Source organism: Lissotriton vulgaris, chromosome 1_2 (genome assembly GCF_964263255.1).
Source record: "Lissotriton vulgaris chromosome 1_2, aLisVul1.2, whole genome shotgun sequence".
In the NCBI taxonomy this organism is placed as follows: Eukaryota; Metazoa; Chordata; class Amphibia; order Caudata; family Salamandridae; genus Lissotriton; species Lissotriton vulgaris.
The window spans coordinates 24,901,157-24,923,679 of NC_141686.1; the positions used below are offsets into that span (position 1 = coordinate 24,901,157).

At 42.7% G+C, this 22,523-nt stretch overlaps 1 protein-coding gene across 8 annotated transcripts in view; it reads right to left on the reverse strand.

Annotated features, from left to right (window-relative positions):
• Positions 1–22,523, reverse strand: part of LOC147733859 (uncharacterized) — a 197,732-nt gene that overhangs the window by 13,633 nt on the left and 161,576 nt on the right. For 6 of the 8 annotated variants that reach the window (XR_015307525.1, XR_015307523.1, XR_015307521.1 and 3 more), the window contains exon 4: positions 21,916–22,020. The exons of the other annotated variants lie outside the window; for them this stretch is intronic. The gene's annotated coding sequence lies outside the window, so the exon portion shown is untranslated. The remainder of the gene's footprint in view (positions 1–21,915; positions 22,021–22,523) is intronic. 8 annotated transcript variants of the gene reach the window in all.

The window sequence follows — 22,523 nt, forward strand, 5'->3', positions numbered from 1 at the left end:
TTGTTTACATTGGCTGGCATTTTTCTCCCAGTGTGGCCAAGAAGGTGCAGTAGCTGCCTCTTCATCGTGTACGTGATGGAGCCGCATGGTATGTAATGAAATGCATACACTTTAATACATTTAACTCTTGGAAAGGGAAATAGGACAAGAGGGGAAAGTATGGAAGAGTAGTTTCAAAAGGATGAATGCAGTTAACAGGACCAGTCCCCTCTCTTTCGGGTCCAGCAACTTCACATTAAAGTCATATCCCAGAGCGGTCACCGAGGCTGCACACATTCGGAAATTTATGTCCAGTAGGTTGTGAAGGAACACTGAGAAGCACTTATACTCAAAGGTTGGTGCTTACCATGTAACTAAGGACAACAAGGCTTGACCACTCTACAAGGAAACAGATATTTCAAATTTAACTCCCCAGCACCATTGCATAGCCTGGAATCCTGGAATCCTGGCAGAGAGTGAGGCGCAGCGGAGATGAGGGGTCACCTGACGATCCTGGCCACAAACTAAATAAATATTACTTCTGCTGTTCAAGATGTTGTGCCAATGACTCACAAAAGGGTATAACTCGTTAAGGCCCTGCTAGAAGATCAATAATAAATTGTGTCTTACGTGGCTTTTCAAGCAACGTAATGGAAACAATCCACTGCCAAAGCCAGCAGCCTTGTCCATATAGCATTCGCAAAGCAGGGCCCACTGGCCATTCAAATCCTTGTTTACTCAAGGTTCTCAAAAAAACAAGGTTATAACCCATGTCCCCAGTGCCAAAATCTGAGACTGAGCTGCAGGAGCTCTTTTCCGCCTTGCTGTCATGACACATAACGAGCTCTCCCAGATTTGCTTCTAATTCATTACTAATCTTGACTCGCATGTTAGAGCTGCTGGTTAGGGTCAGACATTAGGTACACGTCTAAGTAAGTGTGTATTATTTCCATACTCTCAATCTCTTTCCAAAGCCAGTAGGACTGATTTTCAGTTGATAAATGTTTACTTTTTGTACAATGCCTCTTTATAAGGGGGTGCCAAAAATATTTTCTTGTATCCCCTTCATCGCTCTTTTTTATACAGTTTTATGTATTGAGTTAAATCACTGCTATTTTGGAAGGCTGACTAACCACACTGAAACCTCCTGGAGATGCAACTTTCAAAGTTGCAAATATGACTTTTTCGAAAGTTTCATGAAGTACTATGTTAAGGCAATTTTATTTCTTCTGATATAATATCACCTAAATCCACCACGCGCGTACAGTTGTTTGGTAGCGTTTTAAACCAAATCCTACGTCTTCCACTGCTCTTAGGAGTTTTAGTATCCTACATGCACAATATGCTTTTGCACGGAGACGGATTTCTCATAATTGACAGAAATTCAGTCCAGCCGTTCAAAATGTTTTTATGTTGATCTGAAAAATGTCTACTGCCATTGTTATATCATCTCTATGAGAGAGGACATTTCAAATGGGCAAACCTTTCCTTCCAAAGAAAAAGTAGTGCAAAATGTTATTATGCACAACCATACCGATCCACTTGTCAACCTTTTGTGTTTCCTGATAATGATCATCAACAAACAGTAAATAAAATGTTACTGCCCAAGACAATTAGGTTGAATGTTTTACCTTTTCATTCATTAATTGATTACAGTAATCCTGTAGTATCGGGTTTATGAGAAAAGCTTCCATCTTTAAAAAGCATTGGAAGACCTGCCTATGTAATGAGTTTGTTGCTCAAGCGTTCACTCTGGCAGTAAGCAATTGACCAATGTCTGATTATGGTAAGTTCAATGCAGGCTTTTCCCGGTTTTGGCAGCACAGATTGGACATGACCAGAATCCTGCTTGGTCACATCATCATGGATTCCAGGCTATACCTTCTCCAAGCATCTTTAATCACAATGTCCTACTGCTGGTGCATTTGCAGTGATTTTGTAACAATGGGTCGTTTAACGTTGAAATATTTTAACATAATTCTCCTCTTAGTCACGAGCGACAGTTGAGCGTGTAATTTCGAGCCCATTTTAGATGCAAAAGAACGTAGCTACCAAACAGCAAACAGGGAAATAGGACGCAGAAAAATAAAGATGCTTAAGTTCCTACAGAAGATGAGCCATTGAAGGAAGCCTAGCGTAAATCCAATGCATTTTTTCAATTTAGTGGAATGGTATAATTTCACTAATGTTTTTTGTAGCAGTGAAACCGACATCACATATCTATCCTTGGATATCTGATGACAATACAGAACGTCCATTTATGTGACCTCTGATGTGTAAAGACATTGCGTGAAAATACATCACATGACTTTAGACTTGTACCTTTGAAACAATCTTCACTGAAAACCAAAATCTGAAGCTTGTTCCCAAACCGCGATGGACAATGGCATTGGTTAAATCACAAGGGCAGCACAGCAGAGGGCATGGACTGTTAGCAGCCCCATGAAAATAGCAGCTGCTTCAGCATGTGATGCTCCTGAATATTTCCGAAAAGCTCTTTATGTTGATCTAAATGTTGATCTAAAATGTAATGCTTGCTCTTTGGGAGGAAGAAAGTAAATTAGCTACACCCAACGCAATTGACAATATAGTCTGAGGGCCTCATTAAGAGTCTGGCGGTCCGCGTCTTATTACGACGAGGGTGGTCGGGCCACGCTGAGATTGCAGCAACTGCCATGGATCAGATATCTCTGGCGGTTTTGAGGCTGCAACATGCTTTGCGGGGTTGCCGTGGTGCTGCCAGGCATTACAAGTTTCCTGTCTGCTGCGGTTTTCATGGCGGTGACCCCACCATGAAAACAGTGACAGAGAGGAAACAAAGGGGGCCCTACTGGGCCCCCTTGTGCCTCAGGGCAATGGGGTGCATGCAGGGGGGACACATGTTGTCTTCCCCCAGTGTGCATGCACCACAGTACCTGCAAGGTATGGACTGCAGCAATCCTTGCCGTGCCATTGCGGTGACTATTTCAGACAGGAGAAACCTCCTGCACTGGCGGGTAGTTCAACCACAGGTTTGGCGGTGTGGGAGCGGGCGGTCCCGCTTCTGCACCGTCAAAGTCGTAATGAGGCCCTGAGTTGCTGGAGCAAATAACTAGCATTGCACTGTAACCCATTAAAAATCGTAAGCAAACAGCTGCAGTTATCAGGGCTTTGTGCACCTATGTAGCACTGTGATTTGTTGATCATTCTCAAGCAACTGGTTCAGATAGATTGTGCTGCAATAAACTTGGCACTAACAACAGAATATAATTCATTGGTAAGTTATTATGGAAAAGAGACAAGTCAGAAGGGCAGTGTCCCATGGTGTGAAACCATTAAGTACTTGGAATACAAAGTAAAATGCCCATATAATTTATAATTCCAAACCTTAGAACCATACATATTTGAATATGCATGCTTATGCAGATATCATTAGTTCTTTTAAAAGGCTTAGTGAAAAGAGTTTAGAGCATGTGAATCCATATTTCCTACACCCCCATGCTGTACTATCCATTTCGTTAAACTATCCTATTACCCCAGGAAATACAAAAAAGAACCAAAGTGAAAGTAACTATTGGTAAAGGAGAATTATTAATTATAATGGCTTTATTGACTAAACAGATTATAAATATAGATCACCATAATTTCTGGTCCTTTACGTTGAAGATATTTGAAAACTATACCTTTTTATTAGAAACGTATTCGGAATAGCACACTAACGTTGAAAATTTTAATTCGTAAAACTTATGTGGGTTGCCCAAGTGGGCACTGTTTTGCTAAACACTTTTGTTTGAGTTGGATAAAAGGAGCAGTGGGGCCTCTCCAATTCTTTTCCCCTCCCACTGTGTATGTTGTTTGTTTTTCACAGTACACAAGAGTATGTAAGGAGCATCTGCTATTTCTATTGTAGTCTTGGTTGCTTTCATTATTTGCACAAATCCTTATTCAGGACGCTCTTTTATTACTTTGGTTTTATTATCTGCATAGAATGCATGTTCGCTTTCGTTATTTTAGAACAAGTATTCTTGCGTAGGATTTTTTTTTTCTGGTCCATTTTAACATAAAAGCCCACTAACAGACATCTTGTGAGGGGTTCACAATTTTGCAAAACTGCTGGTACGCTTTTCCGTTTGCTCTTTACGTCTCAAATGCATTAAACAATGTTTGCAGTTATTTCCCAATTCGAGAGGCCCACTCAAGCCACACCGAGATGCTCTGATCACTCATGTTCCTGTTTGAGCATCCTAGTGTCAAGAGACTGTCTCGAAGGATTAATAATGCAAAGTTAATTGATCATAAGTATGAAATCCGAAAATTCATCTTCATTTCCTATACAGCTACAGCCAAGGAAGGACTATGAAGTCCTGTCTCTTTTATATGAGTACATAAATGTTAACTATATCGAATTCAGCTGCTTGTCAATGCCAGAGCACATATTGTGTGAGACTTTTATCGTCAGTAATGGCAGTATTAGGTATACAGTGCACTAGATAGCTACATCATGATGTGCACTGAGTCATGCTGGAATGTTGTGACAACACTACATTTACTTTGTGGAGAAGAAGGGGACACAAGGAGATGTTTATGCAGCCTGAAGAAATATGACACGAGGTGTTACAACATCTCTATTTCCATGGCAACCAGCTCAAGGATTTGTATTTTTTTTTTTATTAAACGATGGCACAATAGAGGGATTTGGCTACTTAGCTACACAAAACTGTAAAGTGTTTAATTCCTGCATCTTCGTCTGTCAATTAGAGTTAAACCACCCTGTGTTGGGAAGAATTATATATATATATATATATATATATATATATATACATATATATATATATACATATATATCTCCAGCACTGTGACTAAGGGAGGAATACAATGTACTTGTTTTATGGAAGAAACCTCCGCTGCATCAGGCAGTTAATATCCAAGTGTGTGCCCTCAGTCCCACAACAAGGGTGTGACACAGTGGTGACCTATCTGTAGCAATGGTTTCTAAACAGTGGGAGGTAGTATTCATTACTATGCATGTACTGCAATATACCATACGACCTGCATTGATCTATACCCGCTCAAAGTGCACACAATTCTGTCCAAAAACAATGTTCAATCCATTTATGTTTAGCAAATTTGCATGTTTTAAAAAAATAAAATTGTCATCAAATCTTTGCTTTCTTCAATATCAGAAACAATTTTTACACATTATTCTATATCACAAAACATTTTTACGCCGCTTGTATTCATTTTTGATAAGAACAATTGCAGTATACATTATTTTCACCCCAACACTCAATCCACTCTCTCATTCATTCATAAAAACATCTTCTCATGTATACCATTCCTTACGATCCAAGCCACACTCCACATACACTACAGTATACAACGGGAAAAGATCACCAATTTCTGCCGTTGTTGTGCTGTGGACTAGGAGCTTGCACAATGACAGTCAATGCACGTTTCGGTGGGTGAAAGGTTATATGAATCCTCTTTCTTCAGGACCAAATGATAAAGGGCTTAATCTATGGTTGCCAAGTAAGGGGTTGGGAAGGGGGGTGGGGCTCTAATCTGCAAAGTAGTATGCCAAAAAAGGTCAGACCATAAAGACAGCATTACTTTGCAAAATATTATTCCATTGTGAGAACCTATGATTATGAGAGCCTTCACCTAACACCAGAAAGTGACGGGGGAAAGGTGATACTGACGATTCTCAATCTATATGTGTTAGAAACAGAAAAAAAAACATATTTGTGACCTTATGTCCTAAACTCTCCATTCAATAAGCACAGAGAAATGCGGTGTAGATAGGGGAGAGGCAGACTAAAGGGAGACCAGACCTCGGCGTGTGCATATGAACACATAAGTCATGCTCTTCCGATCATCACCATTCTGTCAGTACGTTTCTAGCCTGTCATTCAGAGAACACTTGCTGTGTGTTTCTGAAGGGAGAGAGGAATTTTAGCTAACTCCAGACCAGGGGAGACTGACCATCACATAACAAAAAGGATCCCTCCTAGTAGAGTTAGTGCAGCGAAATGCAGATAAGAGAGAGTGTCTACCCCCCAGCCCACCCGGCTTCTTCAGTGAATATGGAGGGGGCTAGGGGTAGCTGGAATGTCCAATAGAACAGCTCACATTACACGCAACGGCTCAACTCACAATCCTTCCCCAGATCACCCACAGGCTCTCAAACACACATGAGGCAACAGGACCACAGGCATGAAAGACTGCACAGACTTGATCAGAAGGGTGGCTAATCGCCCCCCCCTGGTTAGAATACAGGGATACAGGTATCCCTGATTATAGATTTATTGTTTGTACCACTGCCAGTCCATCACAGCCTGTGTGGAGAAGGCAGTAGCCACTCACTGTGAAATAGGGGTGCGCTATGCATGTCTCCTCTTGACCTCAGAGCCAAGCTCTAGGGTCTCAATCCATGTAAACAGATGGGTCCTCAGTGGACAAGCATGATTGTCATGTTAACTGAAGTAGGGATCTAAAAACCATATAGTAACTTTTAAGTGACTTGTTTGGAGAGCAGCATAAGACAGGAGAAGCACGGTTTCCAGAGACATGCAGAAGACTTCCATCCCAACATATGGTGACGTAGCTGGTGAAGAGAATATTCCTATGGGAGGATTAGGAGATAAATGGCCAATAGCAGTGGTGTGTACTGACAGGCGTTTTTGACCCATGTGCTCAAAGGAAGTTTCTACCTGCAGGACTAAAGCGCACTTGGTGGACAGTAGCAGTGATACATATTACATGGAATTGAAAATCACGTGTGCACAGAGAAAGTTAATACCGACAAGTTACGATAGCACTAGGTTGTATTACCCTTAAATATGGAAATATAGAGTTGTTGGAGACGGATCGATCTAAAATGTACAGTAAAGTGCTCTGGTACTGAATACCTCGGCAACCAAATATGGTCCCTGAGATCTCATTAGCAACATGCATTTAAAGAGCCTCGCCTGCTCTTGATATTTCTTTAGGGTGTCGTGGGCAAGCACAAACTCTAGATGCTCCCAGAAAACGTAGCTGAAAATAAACAGACATGCTCACGGTTATTTAAAAACAACAAACACCCCTGTTACCCATTGCTGACCTGATTGTGGACTTGAAGGGGATGCATGTCCCAAGGAGTGTGGATGCCATGTTGGAGTATTCTCTATTTCTTCTAGAAGTCTACAATATCAGTCTGCATGGCTTGATGGAGCCAAATATGTGTTTTAAGTGTGGTGCTGTCAAAAAGTGACCGCTATGGGAGATATATTTTTTGGTGAATTAGGAAAGTCCTGTTTTATAAAACATCACATTCTGAATATGTGGCATTGCTATGGTGTAAGGGGTAAGGCATGTCCCAGGTTCTGAATACCTCCGTAACCTAGTATGGTTTGGGGGCTCTCGCTAACCTATTTCAGGCTGGCACTAACTGCCATAGGTCTCCCCATCTCGGTGTTGCATTTGCTTAAGTGTAAAAAAAACTATAAAATGTGAGAAAAAAATGCACTGTTTTCTGAATATCTCTGAAACCTGATCTCATCTCAGGACTCGTGCTAACCTATGCTAAGCCGGCACTAGTTGCACGCTATGCTAGGCAAAAAAAAGTGAAAAGGAGCAACATACATTTAGAGAGCCTCACCTGCTCTTAAAATTTCTTTCGGGTGCCAGGGGCAATCACGAGCTCCAGACACTCCCAGACAAATGTAGCTGAAAGCGAACTGTCATGCTCAAGGATATTTAATTACACCAGCCACACATGTTGCCCATTGCCGACATGATTGTGAATTCTAAGGGGAGGCGTGTCCAAAAGAGTAAAGTTGCAATATTGGACTATGCTCTGTAGTTTTTGAAAGTCATCATATAAGTCTGCAAGGCTTAAAATTGCTAACTATGGGGTCGATTAGGATCGCGGACGGACTTGAGTCCGTCCGCGACCCCAGAGTATGAGGGAACGTCCGCATGGGCTGCGGCGTTCCCTCATGTGCGATTAGGATGTGACCGCCACCCTGGCGGTCACATCCTGGATATTTAACATTCCGGCGGGTGCTGCTTGAAGCAGCACCCGCCGCAATGTTAAAAGTGCATGTGTAACATTTACATGCACAAAGCGGCAGGCACCGCGCGGTGCCTGCCGCATTGTGCATGTAAATGCTGGGGGGTACCATAGGTACCCCCCATGTGCACCCCCCACCCACCAACACCCTGGGGGCCCGCAACGGGCCCCCAAAATCAAAAGTACACATGCTTTTCCACGGCGGAAAAACCGCCGCGGAAAAGCAGGTTTTCAAATGCTTCCTAATTTGGCCGGCGGTGTCTGATAGACACTGCCAGCCAAATGAGAGCTTTTCCGCCACGGTTGTAATCCGACCGCGGCGGAAAAGCAGCGGACAGAAACCAAGACCCACCAGCCATCGTAATGTGGCGGTGGGTCTTTGGTGAGCCCGCAATGGATTTTCCGCCTCCTCCGGGCCGGAGGTGGGTTCCGCCGGCCCAGAGGAGGCGGAAAATCCTCCATCCTGATCGGCCCCTATGTGTTATAAAAGTGATCCTGGAAAGAAGTGACCGATATGAGAGATATATTTGTCAATTGAAAAAAATCCTGTTTTATGAAAACATTGTATACTGAATATACAGGGCTAGGGTATTCCATGGACCACTGTCTGCTCTTAAAAAATTAAAAGAAAACTTTTAATTTTTGTTTTTTAAATGTAACCCGTTTTCCTTAAAGGAAAACGTGCTGCATTAAAAAAAAAAGTGCTTTGTTTACAAGCAATCACGGATATGGTGGTCTGCTGACCCCAGCAGTCTGCCATCCCCGTGATTTTTGCGATTCCTAGGGGGTCGCAAACTGTGACCTGCCGGTAACCTCTGAGATTCTATGTAACAAAATATCCATTTATAGGCTTTACTATGGAGTAATAACAAGCCACACATAAATTCCTATTGACTTTAACATAGGCTTTTCACAATAAATGCCAGGCGTTGTGCCTTTGTCATAGCATTTATTTATAAATAGATCAGGACTACAGCCATGATCATTGGCTTGCCACGATAAACAACTTGGTCCTGCTGTAACTAATATAAGCTCTGCGATAAGCTAACAAGTGCAATAAAAGCATTATTTGTACAGGAAGCATACACATATGGCCCAATCAAATCCTGTATTCATGGGAACCAGCATGTGGGTGGACCTCAAGCCCCTCCCTCATGAGCCTTCTAAAAGCTCATTCTTGTTGATCACATATGGTCAGGTGACCGTTGCACTGTAAGGCCAGATCTAAAAATCCATGCACATTAGCGTTGCCTTGGGCCTCACATTGTGCTCTTAAACTTAAAACTGAACTCTGAAGTCTAACATTAATGAGGGATGGTGAGGGTGCTGGGACTGCGATACACTCATCATGGCTGCCCTCCAAACATATGTGCCACTGCCAGAGAACAACAAACACTGTAAATTATCGAGTTATCAAAAGACAATTTTACAGCATCACATTTGTGTGCCCCTGAAGTTCAAACTCAGGCAGTCATGCTGCTAGCTCAGGCAGCTGAAAACAAGAGGAGGCACTTTTTCTATGGAAGCACACATCTTCTGTCCAATGTATTCCTGGCTACCAACTTGTGAGCAGTGCCAAAACCCCTCCCCCATGTAACCATGAAAGCTCTTTTTAGGTTGATCACATTATGTCGAGTGACAGCTGCGCAGTGAAGCCAGACCTAGAAAAACAAGGTTGGTTGTAAAGTGCGTACTTTGTATCACAATAGTCTGGGTTAGTCAATGAAGCCTTTAAACGGGAGTACTTGAAACCTGCACTTGGCAAGTCGGCCGGCCGTCTGCTGGTCCCGACTGCATTTAGCCCAGACTGTAAGACCCGGGGGCTGCGCGGCCGCGCGCCCCCCGAGCAGGCCGCTGCAGACAGCGAGGAATGCAGGCGGACACGCAAAGTGTTTAAAATAGGAAGCCTGGGCTCTGCTCCGGGCTAACCCAACAGGTGTAAATAGATGTCAGGCGCGGGGATTAATGGGGCTTCTATTGCTGGACGTCTTGTCAGGAAGAGATTGGCATTTCGCAGAAAGTCAGACAGGGTAACCTCCCGGTAACCTCGGGCCTGGCTCCCGGCCACTGGTGGCCATTCTCAAGGCGTGTATTTTACTGTGGCCTTAATTAAACCTCTTTTCCATAATGAGGCCGTTGTTTTGCTCATTGAACATGGCGGACAATGGGGTTCTCAGGAAAGAAAATCGAATGCTAACGTGGGAAGAGAAGCGATGCTCGTCTTTTATGCAAAGCGCCCTTCATAAATTACACAGCGCTGGAATCGAACGCTCCCATCTGCGGCAAGCACCGGATGCTTGGGGCGCGCGAATATAACTTGTTTCACAGAACTACAACATTGGACTGTATTTTCTATGAACGAAGAGAATTTTGTATTTTCTATTTTAGAGAGATCTTGTAGAACAACAAAAATATCAAACACTTCAAACCAAAAGAACCTCCCCGTGAAGATTGTTTGTTAATGATATTAATGGACCGTGCCGGAACGGTCTGGGTATAGTCATTTCAAGGATGAAACCCTAACCCACCTGAATAATACGTTTCATCATCAGCTGCTCCCGCCCGGACTCCATTACCGGGTGCACTTGATGGAGATCTTTTTAGTTTGATGTCTAGATAGACAGTAGGATAAACAAGAAATTTAAAATGATAAAAATGCCTACAACCAAACCTAAAGGATCATTAATTCTGGTTGTCTGTGGTAATATTATTATTGGACCCGACATAGATGGTTTATATAAAACAGTATACCCAAGGAAGAAACCTTACATTTCACGCAAGAGCTGTTATACGAACGCTGGCAGCTGATGTGCCTTTAGGGAGGTATACATGGCAGTAATTTTTTCTATAAGTACAAGAGACAGGGCAGCATAATCCCTAACGGGACACACAAAAGTTTTGAGCATATGGTAAATGCAATTTCTAGTTCAGGCCACTCATTGTGCACGAGTGTGTTTTGTCCTTTTCACAGAGTTTTAAGTTGGAATTCTAGGAAATAAGAGTAAATGGTGTGAACAAACACGGAAAGGACCAAATCAGTCAATTATAAAAGAGTGAACTTCAGAGAGCAAGGAGAGAATGCATCTCATCAAAAAGATGGTGGAAGGACTGTCTTGGAAGGGTAGGAGTGGCATTGGCAAAGGGTAGAATAAGTAAGTGTCCGAGGACAAGTGAAAGTCCTGCAGATGAGCTTCTACTCACCTACAAAGCATTAGGGTCTCCGAGGCCCCACTAAATGAATCATAGAGATCTCGAACACATTGGTATTTCTGGATATGTTCCACACAAGAATGAAATAGAAGATTTTCATTTTTTAACTGATGAAATTTGTGGAAGGTCTGGGGCCAAAACTTGCTGAATCCTTGGATTCTTCTTCTATTTTGGCCAGGTATGATCAAGTATTTGTAAGCAGGGGCGGCTGGTGACATTTGACAGTGGTGAGGCGTAAGCTAATTTGCATATTGCTGCCTAACTGGCGATTGCTACTGCGGTCACAACATTTGTTGACATTTGTAATGAGCCACTGAGTCATAATGGAGTACAGAACTGCATTATTTACAAATAAAGTATTGCATTATGTAATTTGTAATAAGCTAAAGAACTGTAGTGTTTGTAACGAGGCACAGGGATGTGACATTTTAATGAGGTACAAAGCGTCATATTTGTAATGAGGAATTTTACCATCATATTTATTGTGAGGCACAGTATATGTAATAAGGCACAGAGCCATAGTATTTGAAACAAAAGAAGATGCATCACGAGTCTAAATGCGGGGAGAAGGGCAGCAAAACGAGTCTCAGAAGGGCACCAAAACGAGTGTAAATGATCCAGAAAAACACATAGAAAGGGGGTTATGTACCCGGGCTATGTATTGACCAGCCAATCCTGGCGCTGAATGCTGTATGCAGCGCCAGGATTGGCTGGGGGGGCACTATGACTCCTCGCCCAGTCGCCCTGTGCAACCCCGGGGGCTGCGGCCCGCCCCCGGGTCCTCTCTCTAAGGGGGAATTCACAGGAAATCGATCTGCGCATGCACGGGCATGTTTGTGCCCAAAAATACACTTGCGCAGCTGCAGCAGGCCCCCCCCCCCCCTGCGCACTCCGGGAAAGTCAGATGTCTCCCGGTTTCCCGGCCGGCAGGTAGCGCGATTTTTTAAAATAGTTGTATTTGGCTTTTAGTGACGACGCGGTGGGTCCATGGGGCTTAGTGGGGCTACGCCCCTACGCCCCAATGGACGCACCACGCTTGTTTGTAAGTACTAAAAAAAACTATACTCCAAGGAGGGTGAAAACATGGTGCTGAGCGCCGTCTAGATGTCTCGTCATGCAAGCGGCTTCCCTATTAATGAAGGTGACAAGTTAGAAGTAAAAAATGCATATCAATAAATGGACCTAAAAGACAGCAGGGCTCTAGAAAGCACAGGGCCCAGCGCATAATCCCCATTATTCAGAATGTGCCGTGTTGTCCTTCCAAAACATGGGTCTTTTTCTGAAAAGTTGGTCCACTGCATTCGAAAACCGGAAGAAACCCTGATCGTCTCAAATCTTTGGGACAGCATTAAATATGGTAGGCCAGCTACAGAAAGAGGAAAAATGAAGGCCTTAGCCGTATCATTGCACCCAGTCTCTGATAGCAATAGAAAAGACATACTCAACTGCAGGCCGTGATAGAATGAAAGACATATTCAGCTCTGGCTACGAGAGTAATGAAAAGGACTCCTCTATCAGAGCTGCCTCCGGATTCTGCCTTCCCATTACCTGTACACTCTTTCTTCACTCTTCCCTTTGCACAGCCTTCTTTTCTTCTCCTATTATTTTTTTAAGGCTAGACTGGTTTTAATGTTTCTTTTCTTAATATTTATTGTATTTGCTATTCCCGTTTTAACTTTAACCTTATAGCTATAAAAAGGAAAATCATAGTATGGAATATATAATGTTTACACAAGTTCACTGTCAGGCATACGCCAACAGCCACCTGACATTTACTTTTATAATGGAATTCTTCAACTTGAAAAACGTATGAAGCCACCACATAATGTTGCATGTTTGGTATCTGTAATGAGGCAGAGATAAACAGATGAAGTGCGAGTTAAAAATGGTCAAGTGTATATGACATTAAATATGAGGCAACAACATTGAGCTCAGGCTGGGGCTTATCTAGGATCTTTCTCGCTTAAAATATTTGTAAAGTGTGCATTTGCAGGGGCTGACATCCATGCCAAGAAAAGGAAAATGCATTTAAAATATCCACTCACTTCCAATGATATCACTTTGCACAATTTACGCCAATGGCTTCAAATTCTAAGAAATGCATAACTTCAAGATATCGTTTAATGTGGGTTCAACATTTCTGGTATGTTGATATTAGCTATTAGGAAGGAAGGAATCTGGCATTATAATGCATTCCTGGACACTGAGCACCATCCTAAATTTCAAACGACAGCAAAACTTGTCTTAATATAAATCATATATCTGCCAACTAATATTGCAACTCTGTACATTTTTTAAAAGAAAAAAGCAATTGAAGAGTTTGATAAGTTGTAGAGTTATATTTGCTCATTGTCAGAAGAGGCACTACATATTTTATGACCACTACAGGAGTACAGAGTCTGAGCGAAGAAAGGAAGAGGAATTGTAGAAAGTCAAAGTCAGAGGAACTTATTGAGCGCACGTATCACCGGAAAGTCTCACAGTGCTTGCGGAAACTCCAATGGACTGATAGTCATAGCCAGACAGCGTTATTTCTGATCAAATAGCCACATTATTTAATTCCTTCCAAAACCGCTTGTTATCAGCAATGGAGGAAAGAGATGGAAGCTTGTTCCAGAGGTAGGGGGCAAGAAAATAGAAAGATCGTCCCCCGTTTCGTACAGTGCGGACTCGCAGCGGGTTAAGAGATTTTGAACTGGATCTTAACATTCTTACTGGCTGGTATCTTTTGAGCTTTCTCGCTAAATAACCAGGCCCAGTACCATATACGATCTTGTGGGTGAGGCACAGGATTTTAAAATGGCCTCTCTTTCTTACCGGAGGCCAGTGGAGGAACCTCAGACTGGGAGCTGAGGGGGATCTGGGTGGAAGAAGAATGTATAAAAGTGTACCTTTTTTGCAAAAACTGGTAGCGGTTGAATCTAATGGTTTGAGCATATGGGTGTGATTTCCTTAGTGACATGAGCTGGCAAAGCCAACAGGTCACAGATATAAATGGTCAAGCTATTTGACTTAGCCAATGCTGGTTTGCATTGGAATGCAAATGCGTGTGTCTAGAGGCATACACACATGTCTGCCATCTTAGAATGGGTTTCTTATTAAAGTAAACCCATTCCAAGTTGGCTTGGAAGCGCCATGAACATGCATGCATCATGATGCACACATGCATGGTGATGCGTTAACATGTATGAGTCACATGTGCCCAGCTACATCATGACGCATGCATGCATGCGCATCATGACCTGCCTCCCATTTTGTTTTTGCTTTTAAATGGACCATACCTAAATGGTTTACACCCCTCATGGAGTAGTAAATAAAAAAGGAAAAAAGAATTCAATGTGCATGGAAGAGCATTTGCAGCTGGGGAATAACATCAAAAAAATAAAGAAACAAACAAACTCATAAGTAATACTAATTTTAAAAAAACATGCGTGATTGGGAAGGCTGCTGTAATAACAGTGCAGCAGGTGGTTGCTGGAAAAAGCATACGCTGCCAAATACCGACAGCAAGGGGAGGGGGCAAGAGTAGCTAGGTAGGGTGATAGTTTCAAAGAGTAAATAAAAAGTATTAAGCTAAGATGAACGGGGTGGGGAAAGCAACACACAAGCTTGGGATGGGCTTAATATGAGTGGAAAAGGGAGTGTGGGCAGGAGATTAAAAAACAAAACACAGCTACTCCCATGGCATGCTTAACGTAAAATTAACAAGCATCAGACATGCAATAGGTCACTAATTTGCTTGTGTTAAAGCTATGGGCATTGTAATTGACAATGTTTTTTACCCATGTGTTAAGTAGTGTATGTATGTGGTGTGTAGTGGAATTGTGTGCTACTCGCAGTTGCTGTTTTGAATATATGTTTTTATTTGTAAAAATAAGTTAAGACAAGTTTCTTTGTAAAGCTATAAAAATATTACATGAACCGTTGTCCAGTGTAGTAAAATGTAACAGCGTGATCTGAAAACAGAGCAGTTCAAAGGAAGCTATATGGAACCAATTGTCTTTGGGGCTAAAATCAGAGTTTAGCTATGGGATGGGAAAGAGATCCATGGCTTCTGCAGGGGAAGGGTAGAGTAAATACATAACATGCGCAGGGTTTGGGGTACTTGTGGGCAAAGCAGTGCTAGCAGCAGCCCACAGCGTGAGTTATAAATAACCCCTGTATGAAATGTCAGCATAGGGGAGAGAAGGACTATTGGACTAAGAAGGGGGGGGGGGTATGGGGGGGGAGAGGGGTGGGGCGCAGTAATGGGGATTTAGCATCCGCAGGGGCTGATGCAGCACAGGACATGGGAGGGTGTCTGGAGCAGTGAGGGATGCTGCAAGGCTCTGCCTACCCTCACTTCTTGGGCCAGCTGCTGCAGGAAATGTGTGGGGCTGAAAGTGACATTGGAAACTAATTGCAATCAACCCAAAACAGCAGCAGTGGGGGTGGTGCAGGTAGTTGGGGCTCGGATTCCCGCCCCTGACACCTCTGCAAACGTAACCGGCCCCTTTAGAACCCTTTGAAAGATGAAGGGGCTCTGAAGAGCAGCTATGAGTTGGCGAGGCACTTCTAGTTCTAGCTGAGCAGGAGGTGAAATGTACGTGTGCGAGCCTCGCCGTGCAAAACAAAATAAAGACCCAGCCTCCATAGTTTAAGATACTGCTGGGCATGCCTGCGCGGCTATTAAAAAAACCCACAAAAAAAGTTCTCCAAAATACCACTAAAACAATTGAAGCAGTAGGAAATTGTAGTTGAACGGTGCTCCTGTGTCAGAACACGGAAGTGACGCTACGCTGCCTGAGCCATTTAGGACACAACAAAAAAGAGCAACGAAACACTGCAGTGTACCAATGGGAAGCCAGCAGGTGGGAGCAAAGTCATTTTCTAGTACAGCAGGTCTTGCAGACAGCGCATGTGCACTGCCTAGGCTCAACCTAATAAGAGTTCCCTCAAAAAAACAGTGGAAGAATACTATTTGTCCAACCAGAACAATCTAAGACTGAAAAGCTCCAGGGAAAAACAGGCACACGACTAGGGAGTAAAGCCATAGAATCTGTTACAGATAAGTGAGATAGACAATAAAACTATCCATCCATGAGCACGGGACTGATCCAAGGGCTACTCTATTTATTTATTTAGGGGTTTTATAGAGCGCAAACTTGACCAGTTAGGGTATCGGAGCGCTTTACAGGAGAGCATAGCAATATACAGAAGACTTTAACCCCTTCAACGCTAATGACAAAGCCAGCTCGTCATGGGCGTTACCTGCGCTGCGCGGATGACGAGCTGGCTTTGTCACGTTACGCGGGATTTTTGAAAATGCCGCGCACAGCGGGAAAAGCCGCCGCAGCGATGCGGTTAAAGATACATAAGGGAAAGAAGAGCACGTATTTACAGTTTGCATAATCAGTTACCCAAGTCGAGATACAATGTTAACAGATTACGTTTACAATTATTCAAGCCAGGCCCCAAGTTTCTGAAGGGATGACAAGGTAGTCCGAAGGGAGGTAGTGGATGTCCATAGGTCGGGCCATAGCAGTGATTAACGCAATAATTGGCAGAGAAATTTGCCCATAAGGAAGGCTTTAGCATCCTTTTTGAAACGAGGCAGAGAGGGGATTCTTCTGATGTCGGGTGGGTGAAGGTTCCATATTCTTGGAGCAGCCCCTGAGAAGGCCCGATGGTAAGTATTTTTTTTTACAAAAGCATGCAGGTTGAAGCAAGAGGTCTCTAGAAGATCGGGAATTTCTGATTCTGCTACACACAGGTCACAATACACAATGGCAAACTGCAGGTAGAAGGAGAGCGAACCTCACAATGCAACGGCTACACAGAGTACTGCAGTCGAGCCCTGTATGAATATCAAAGCATCAGGTGCATGCCTTCTGTTTTATTATTCAATACTTTCTATATGCCACCAAGTTGGCACAAAGGCAGGAGCATACAAGCCTGCTGACATCAGTAGGCAAATGGCACACTACCCACCTAGGCTAGTGGGCATATTTCCCAGGAAACACCTAAAAGGGCCCACCCCTTCCTAAACCTAATTTAGTCAGAGGAATGTAATAATATAGAACAAGACTCATACTTTGCATGAGTGTATTTTTAGGCCATGCCCAATAGACTGCCTATGAGCTGTCTAGTGCGAGACATAATGTGTTTTTACCAAGAACATACAACGGCTTGGAGCTTGCCCATTGCTTATCATTGGTTGGCTCGCCTGTCACTCATTTACCTGCTTCTAATTCGAGTCCCAAAGTGTCAATGTTGTGTTTGTCCTTCTCGTGGAGTATTGCCTCTTTGCCGTCTCTTTTGATTAGTTAGAATCTGCTTCCATTGCTTGCTTTTCAAGCACAAGTTGTTGCTTCAGTGTTACGCACTCCATGAGATTTCATTTGTTTTTGAGCTGCCTCCTTCGTGCGTTTCTCTGCCTCAGCAATCGATAATGGTCTCTACAATCCATGTGTTTCTTCCGTGTCCTCTACCTCCTGCACTCTCCCATGTGGTTCTCCCCATTGCTTCCCCGCACCCACGGTGTTGCTTCCCCCTACTGTGCTCTCTTTCTCTCTCCTTGTTGTTGCTTCTGCCACCCGTGCCCTCCGTGTTCCTTTTCCCCAGCTCCTGTGTTGCTTCTGTCCTCCTGCCCTCCCAGATGTTGCTTTTTCATACCCCCCCCCCCCCCACTATCCACTGTTTTGCTTCGCCCTGTGCTGCCACTGTCTCATGTGTTGCTTGTACCCTATTATTTTTGCTCTCCCACCGGCTTTTAAAGAAACAAAAATGCTTTTGCACATTTTATTTATCTAATTTGGATCGGTAACTAATAGGAAACACAAAACGCCTGCATCATTTTGTAGGCAGGTGCAAGCCAGTTGCACGCAAAGCAAGTGATGAAGGTGGCCATTTCAAAGGCTTTTCTTTTTGGTTTTAAAACTTTGCCACGCCACTCAGATTCGAGGATGCCGTGAAGCATGGCTAAAAACTACTATCAATGCCAATGGGTACCAAATGCGAGACACATTGGCTTTGGCAATGGTTGTTGTACAGGGTCCTACAACAGTCTCCATTACACCTTAGCCGAGGTAAAGTCAGAACGAGTGCATTGGAAGGGAACAAAGGAAGGAACGCAGAACCTAATGCATCTTTGAATGAGGTATACAACTGGATCTGCACCCACCAGCACTAGGTACACACATTTTGCACATGGGCTATCCGATTTTGCATAAACATAGAGCAATTTCCTTGCACACATTTTGCATGGGAATGGAGCCATGAGAAAAATACACTAATTTCCGATCTGTGGATGCACATTTAGTAAATTGTTTGGGAATCCAGTTTGGCACAAGAATAGACAAATATTATTTCACACTTGTATTGTAGCATAGTCTAAACTCTAGTGAATATTCCCATAACTTGTCCTGTATGATTGACTGTAAACATTATCAAAAAAATATTGGAAACATTCATCAATTTGTACAAACTTCGTTCCTTATACTTCAAATTCATTAAAATATTCATTATCAAGAAAATATTGGAAACATATTCATCAATTTGTACAAACTTCGTTCCTTATACTTCAAATTCATTAAAATATTGAGAAGACACAAATTAGCATGCAAACATTATTACTAATGTGTTTTCATATCCACCCATATTGTTGGTCAAAGGGGATATGGAACAGAAAGGGGAAGTGTGTATAAAAAAAAGAAAGCAGGTGATAGAGAGATGTATTTAAACTACTCGTGCAGTAATATGTGATAAATGTGCTGCGCCTCATAAGAATCTATGCAGAGGGCATAAACACTAAATGTCTGGGGTGTAGACATGCAGAGTACAGAGTAAAAAGCACATTTTTAGGTCTGTCAATAGGCAAGACCGTTTGACTTTACTAAAATATGTGTAATATAGTTATTTATAGGGGCTTTCAGCCACCTCTTTTCATATATTGGTCTGTCATTTACATTTTGCTTCCACCCACTACAGCATATAGCACAGGGCAGTGGGAAAGCCTGCTTAAGTCAATGGTTAACTTCACTTTGAGTGACAGCATTTTGCGCTCTCTCATAAAGAGAACATCCCCACACAAGCTAGTTCCCATCAGTACCAGTGTTTTTGTTTTTACTTTAGGACTACTTTAGTGTGGCCTTTGGGTTCAGAGCCTGATGTAATAGCAGGACCCTTCTGATGCAAATTCTATCTTTGTCAGATCCCATCTTCTGCAATGCTTTTGTAAATTATTTTTGGAGTGTTTTGCTTTTCTGACTGGTGCGATTTCACAGCATGCCAGACTGTGTCCATTTCACACTTTTCTGTATTGTTATCCTATTTTAACTTTTTTCTTTCTCTCTTTTCTTTGCTCCTTCTTTTTATCCTTCTGCTGTTTCCTGTTTTCTTTATTTGTTCCTTCTTCCTTTCTTACCTTTTCCTTTGAATTGATTCATTCTGCCTCGTTTCATTTTTTCTCTCTTGCCTTTATTCTTATTTCTTTCTAACCTTCCTTCTTGTCTGACTTCTTTCTTGCTTTTCTCTTTCCTATCTTTCCATACATTCATCCTTCTTTCTCTTTCATTCTTTCTTGTCTTTTTGCCTTCTTTCTCGCTTGCCTTTCTTGCTTTATTTTTTCCTCGCCTCTTTGCCCTCTTTCTTTCCTTTTCTATTGTTTTCCTTATCTTTATATCCTTCTCTCCTTCTCTCTCTTCTTGTTTCTTCCATTTACTTTCATTCCTTCTCATTCTTTCAGTCTTTCCTCCTTTTTCATTCTTTCCTTCTCTTGTTTCCCTTCCTTTCTTTTTCTCTGTTTTTCCTTTTTTTCTTTCTCTTGACAGTTTTCTTTTTTGCATTTTCTTTCTATTTTCTTTATTTGCCTCTTTCCATCCTTTCTTCCTCTTTCATTCTTTTGCTCTTTTATTCTTTCTTGCCATCTTTCTTTCTTTCTTAAAGGAAAGAGGCATGCAGCCAATGCCAGATTTATTGACCTCTTAGGTCTGTGTTAGCCATGAACTTTTTACTAAAATTATGTAACGGCTGGCTCCGCTCCTTCCTCACCATCAGAACCCTTCCTCTCCGAACCCACAGGAATAAACTGCAAAGTACCCCAAGGATCATCGCTCAGCCCTACGCTCTTCAACATCTACATGGCCCCCCTCGCCGCCATCGTCAGACAACTCGGACTCAGCATAGTATCCTAAGTCGACAACACCCAGCTCATCCTCTCCCTTACCGAGGACCCCACCAACACCAGACTTAACTTCCAGGAAGGAATGAAGGAAGTTGCAGCCTGGATGAGCAGCAGCGGTCTAAAGCTCAACTAAGAGAAGACAGAGGTCCTCATGCTCGGACCCTCCCAATTGGCATGGGACAACCCCTGGTGGCCAACCGCCCTCGGCAGCGCCCCTTAACCCCATGGACCACGCCCGGAACCTCGGCATCATACTTGACTCCTCCCTCTCCATGACCCAACAGATCAATGCCATTGGCTCCACCTGTTTCAAGACCCTCTGCATCCTTCGGAAGACCTTCAAATGGATCCCCCACAAATCAAGGAACAATGTAACCCACGCTCCTATAACCAGCAGGATGGACTAAGGAAACGCCCTCTATGCCGGGATCAACAAGTACCTGCTCTGCAAACTCCAGACCATACAGAAAACCGCAGCCAGACTCGTCCTCGGCATTCCTCGGCACAAACACATCATTCCACACCAGCGAAACCTTCACTAGCTCCCTGTCGAGAAAAGAGTAACTTTCAAGATACTCACCCATGCCTACAAATGCCTCCACAGCACAGACCCCAATATCTCAACAAAAGAATTTCCTTCCACGCACCCAAAAGGAACCTCAGATCCGCCAACCGCGACCTCACCAAAACCCAGCGCATCTGCAGAGCAAAAGCGGGTGGAAGAACTTTCTCCTACATTGCAGGAAAAACGAGCTTACGATCAATATTATGCACGCCCCCACTCTGCACATCTTCAGGAAGACCCTCAAGACCTGGCTCTTTGGCTGACCTGAGCTGCTCCCCTCAACCTAGCGCCTTCAAACCCTCACAGGTGAGTGGCGTGCTTCAAAATTCCCTGATTGATTGATTGATTATAACTGTTACCTAGAGGGGTTTCGGGCCAGACTTCATCCACTAGTCTGTGGTTGTGTCGTTCACAATTTTTCTTCCACCCACTCCAGCGTGACTTAAGGGGCAATGTACCTGCCCATTTCAGTCATAGGCTGATGTAACTACGAGTTACAGCATGAAACTCCTTTCACAAGTAGTTCCCTTCAGTGAAAAGGAGTACCATGGTAATATGTGTTTTCTGAGACCCCCCAACATTTTTTGCCTGTAGGAATTTTTTTGGATTTATGAGGGAACAGCAAATTACCCATCAATAAGGTTTTGCTAAACAAAACAAAAATTGCCAGAAGGCTGGCGCCCAACGCAAGACCTATTGACTTTGCCAATGATTGTTTGAAGTGCTGCTCTTACACAACCATCTAAAGAGGCAATACAGTGCCATAAGATTGCTGAACTGTGAGTAGGTTCCCTGAGTGTATAATTTGGGAAGACGTATAGAGTTAGTTAAGGAAGTCTACCATTTAATTTTTCTGACATTTTTATGGTCATCAAATTTATGATTTGCTAATTAAATCTGTTAAAAAATGTATTTGACAGAAGTCTGAATTTTTATCATGAATAGAATTCAATTGATTATTCTTACCAAGAATGTCCATGCACCAAATCTTTGAACGGTGATACCGGTTTTATTGTTGAGGTTCACACGCCAAACCACTCTTAACTTTCCGATAAGTGACATACGGTAGCTCTAAAAAACACAAAAACATAAAAACATAACTTCAAAAAGCTGTTTAATCCTGATGCGAAGTTGAATGGAGCGAAAACACAAAAAATTAAGATAGCTGGTAAGCTGTGGGTGTTCATGCTCAATTTAAAGAAATAAAATCATTAACAAACATTAGCAGAATACAAAAACTAAAAAACATCAAACAATTACATACCAGTTAGTTATATAAAAAAGTTAAAACTGACAAATTTTAAGATTCAGTTTTTAGCGTGATAGATTATAAACAGATTATTGCTAAAACAGGACATTACATTATTTTCAGTTTTACAAAACTCCATAGTGTTTGCAAGGCATAAACTTTATATGTAAAAATAAAGGACATTTTATGTGAAGAACAGATATCTAAAATAAACGGAAATATGTCATGTGTATTGAAACACCTTACACTCCCCTATATTTGCCTAACAGCACTATGGTACCGGTGGGATGGTGGTTAAGAGGTCCAGAGAGGCGGGAATGGTTCA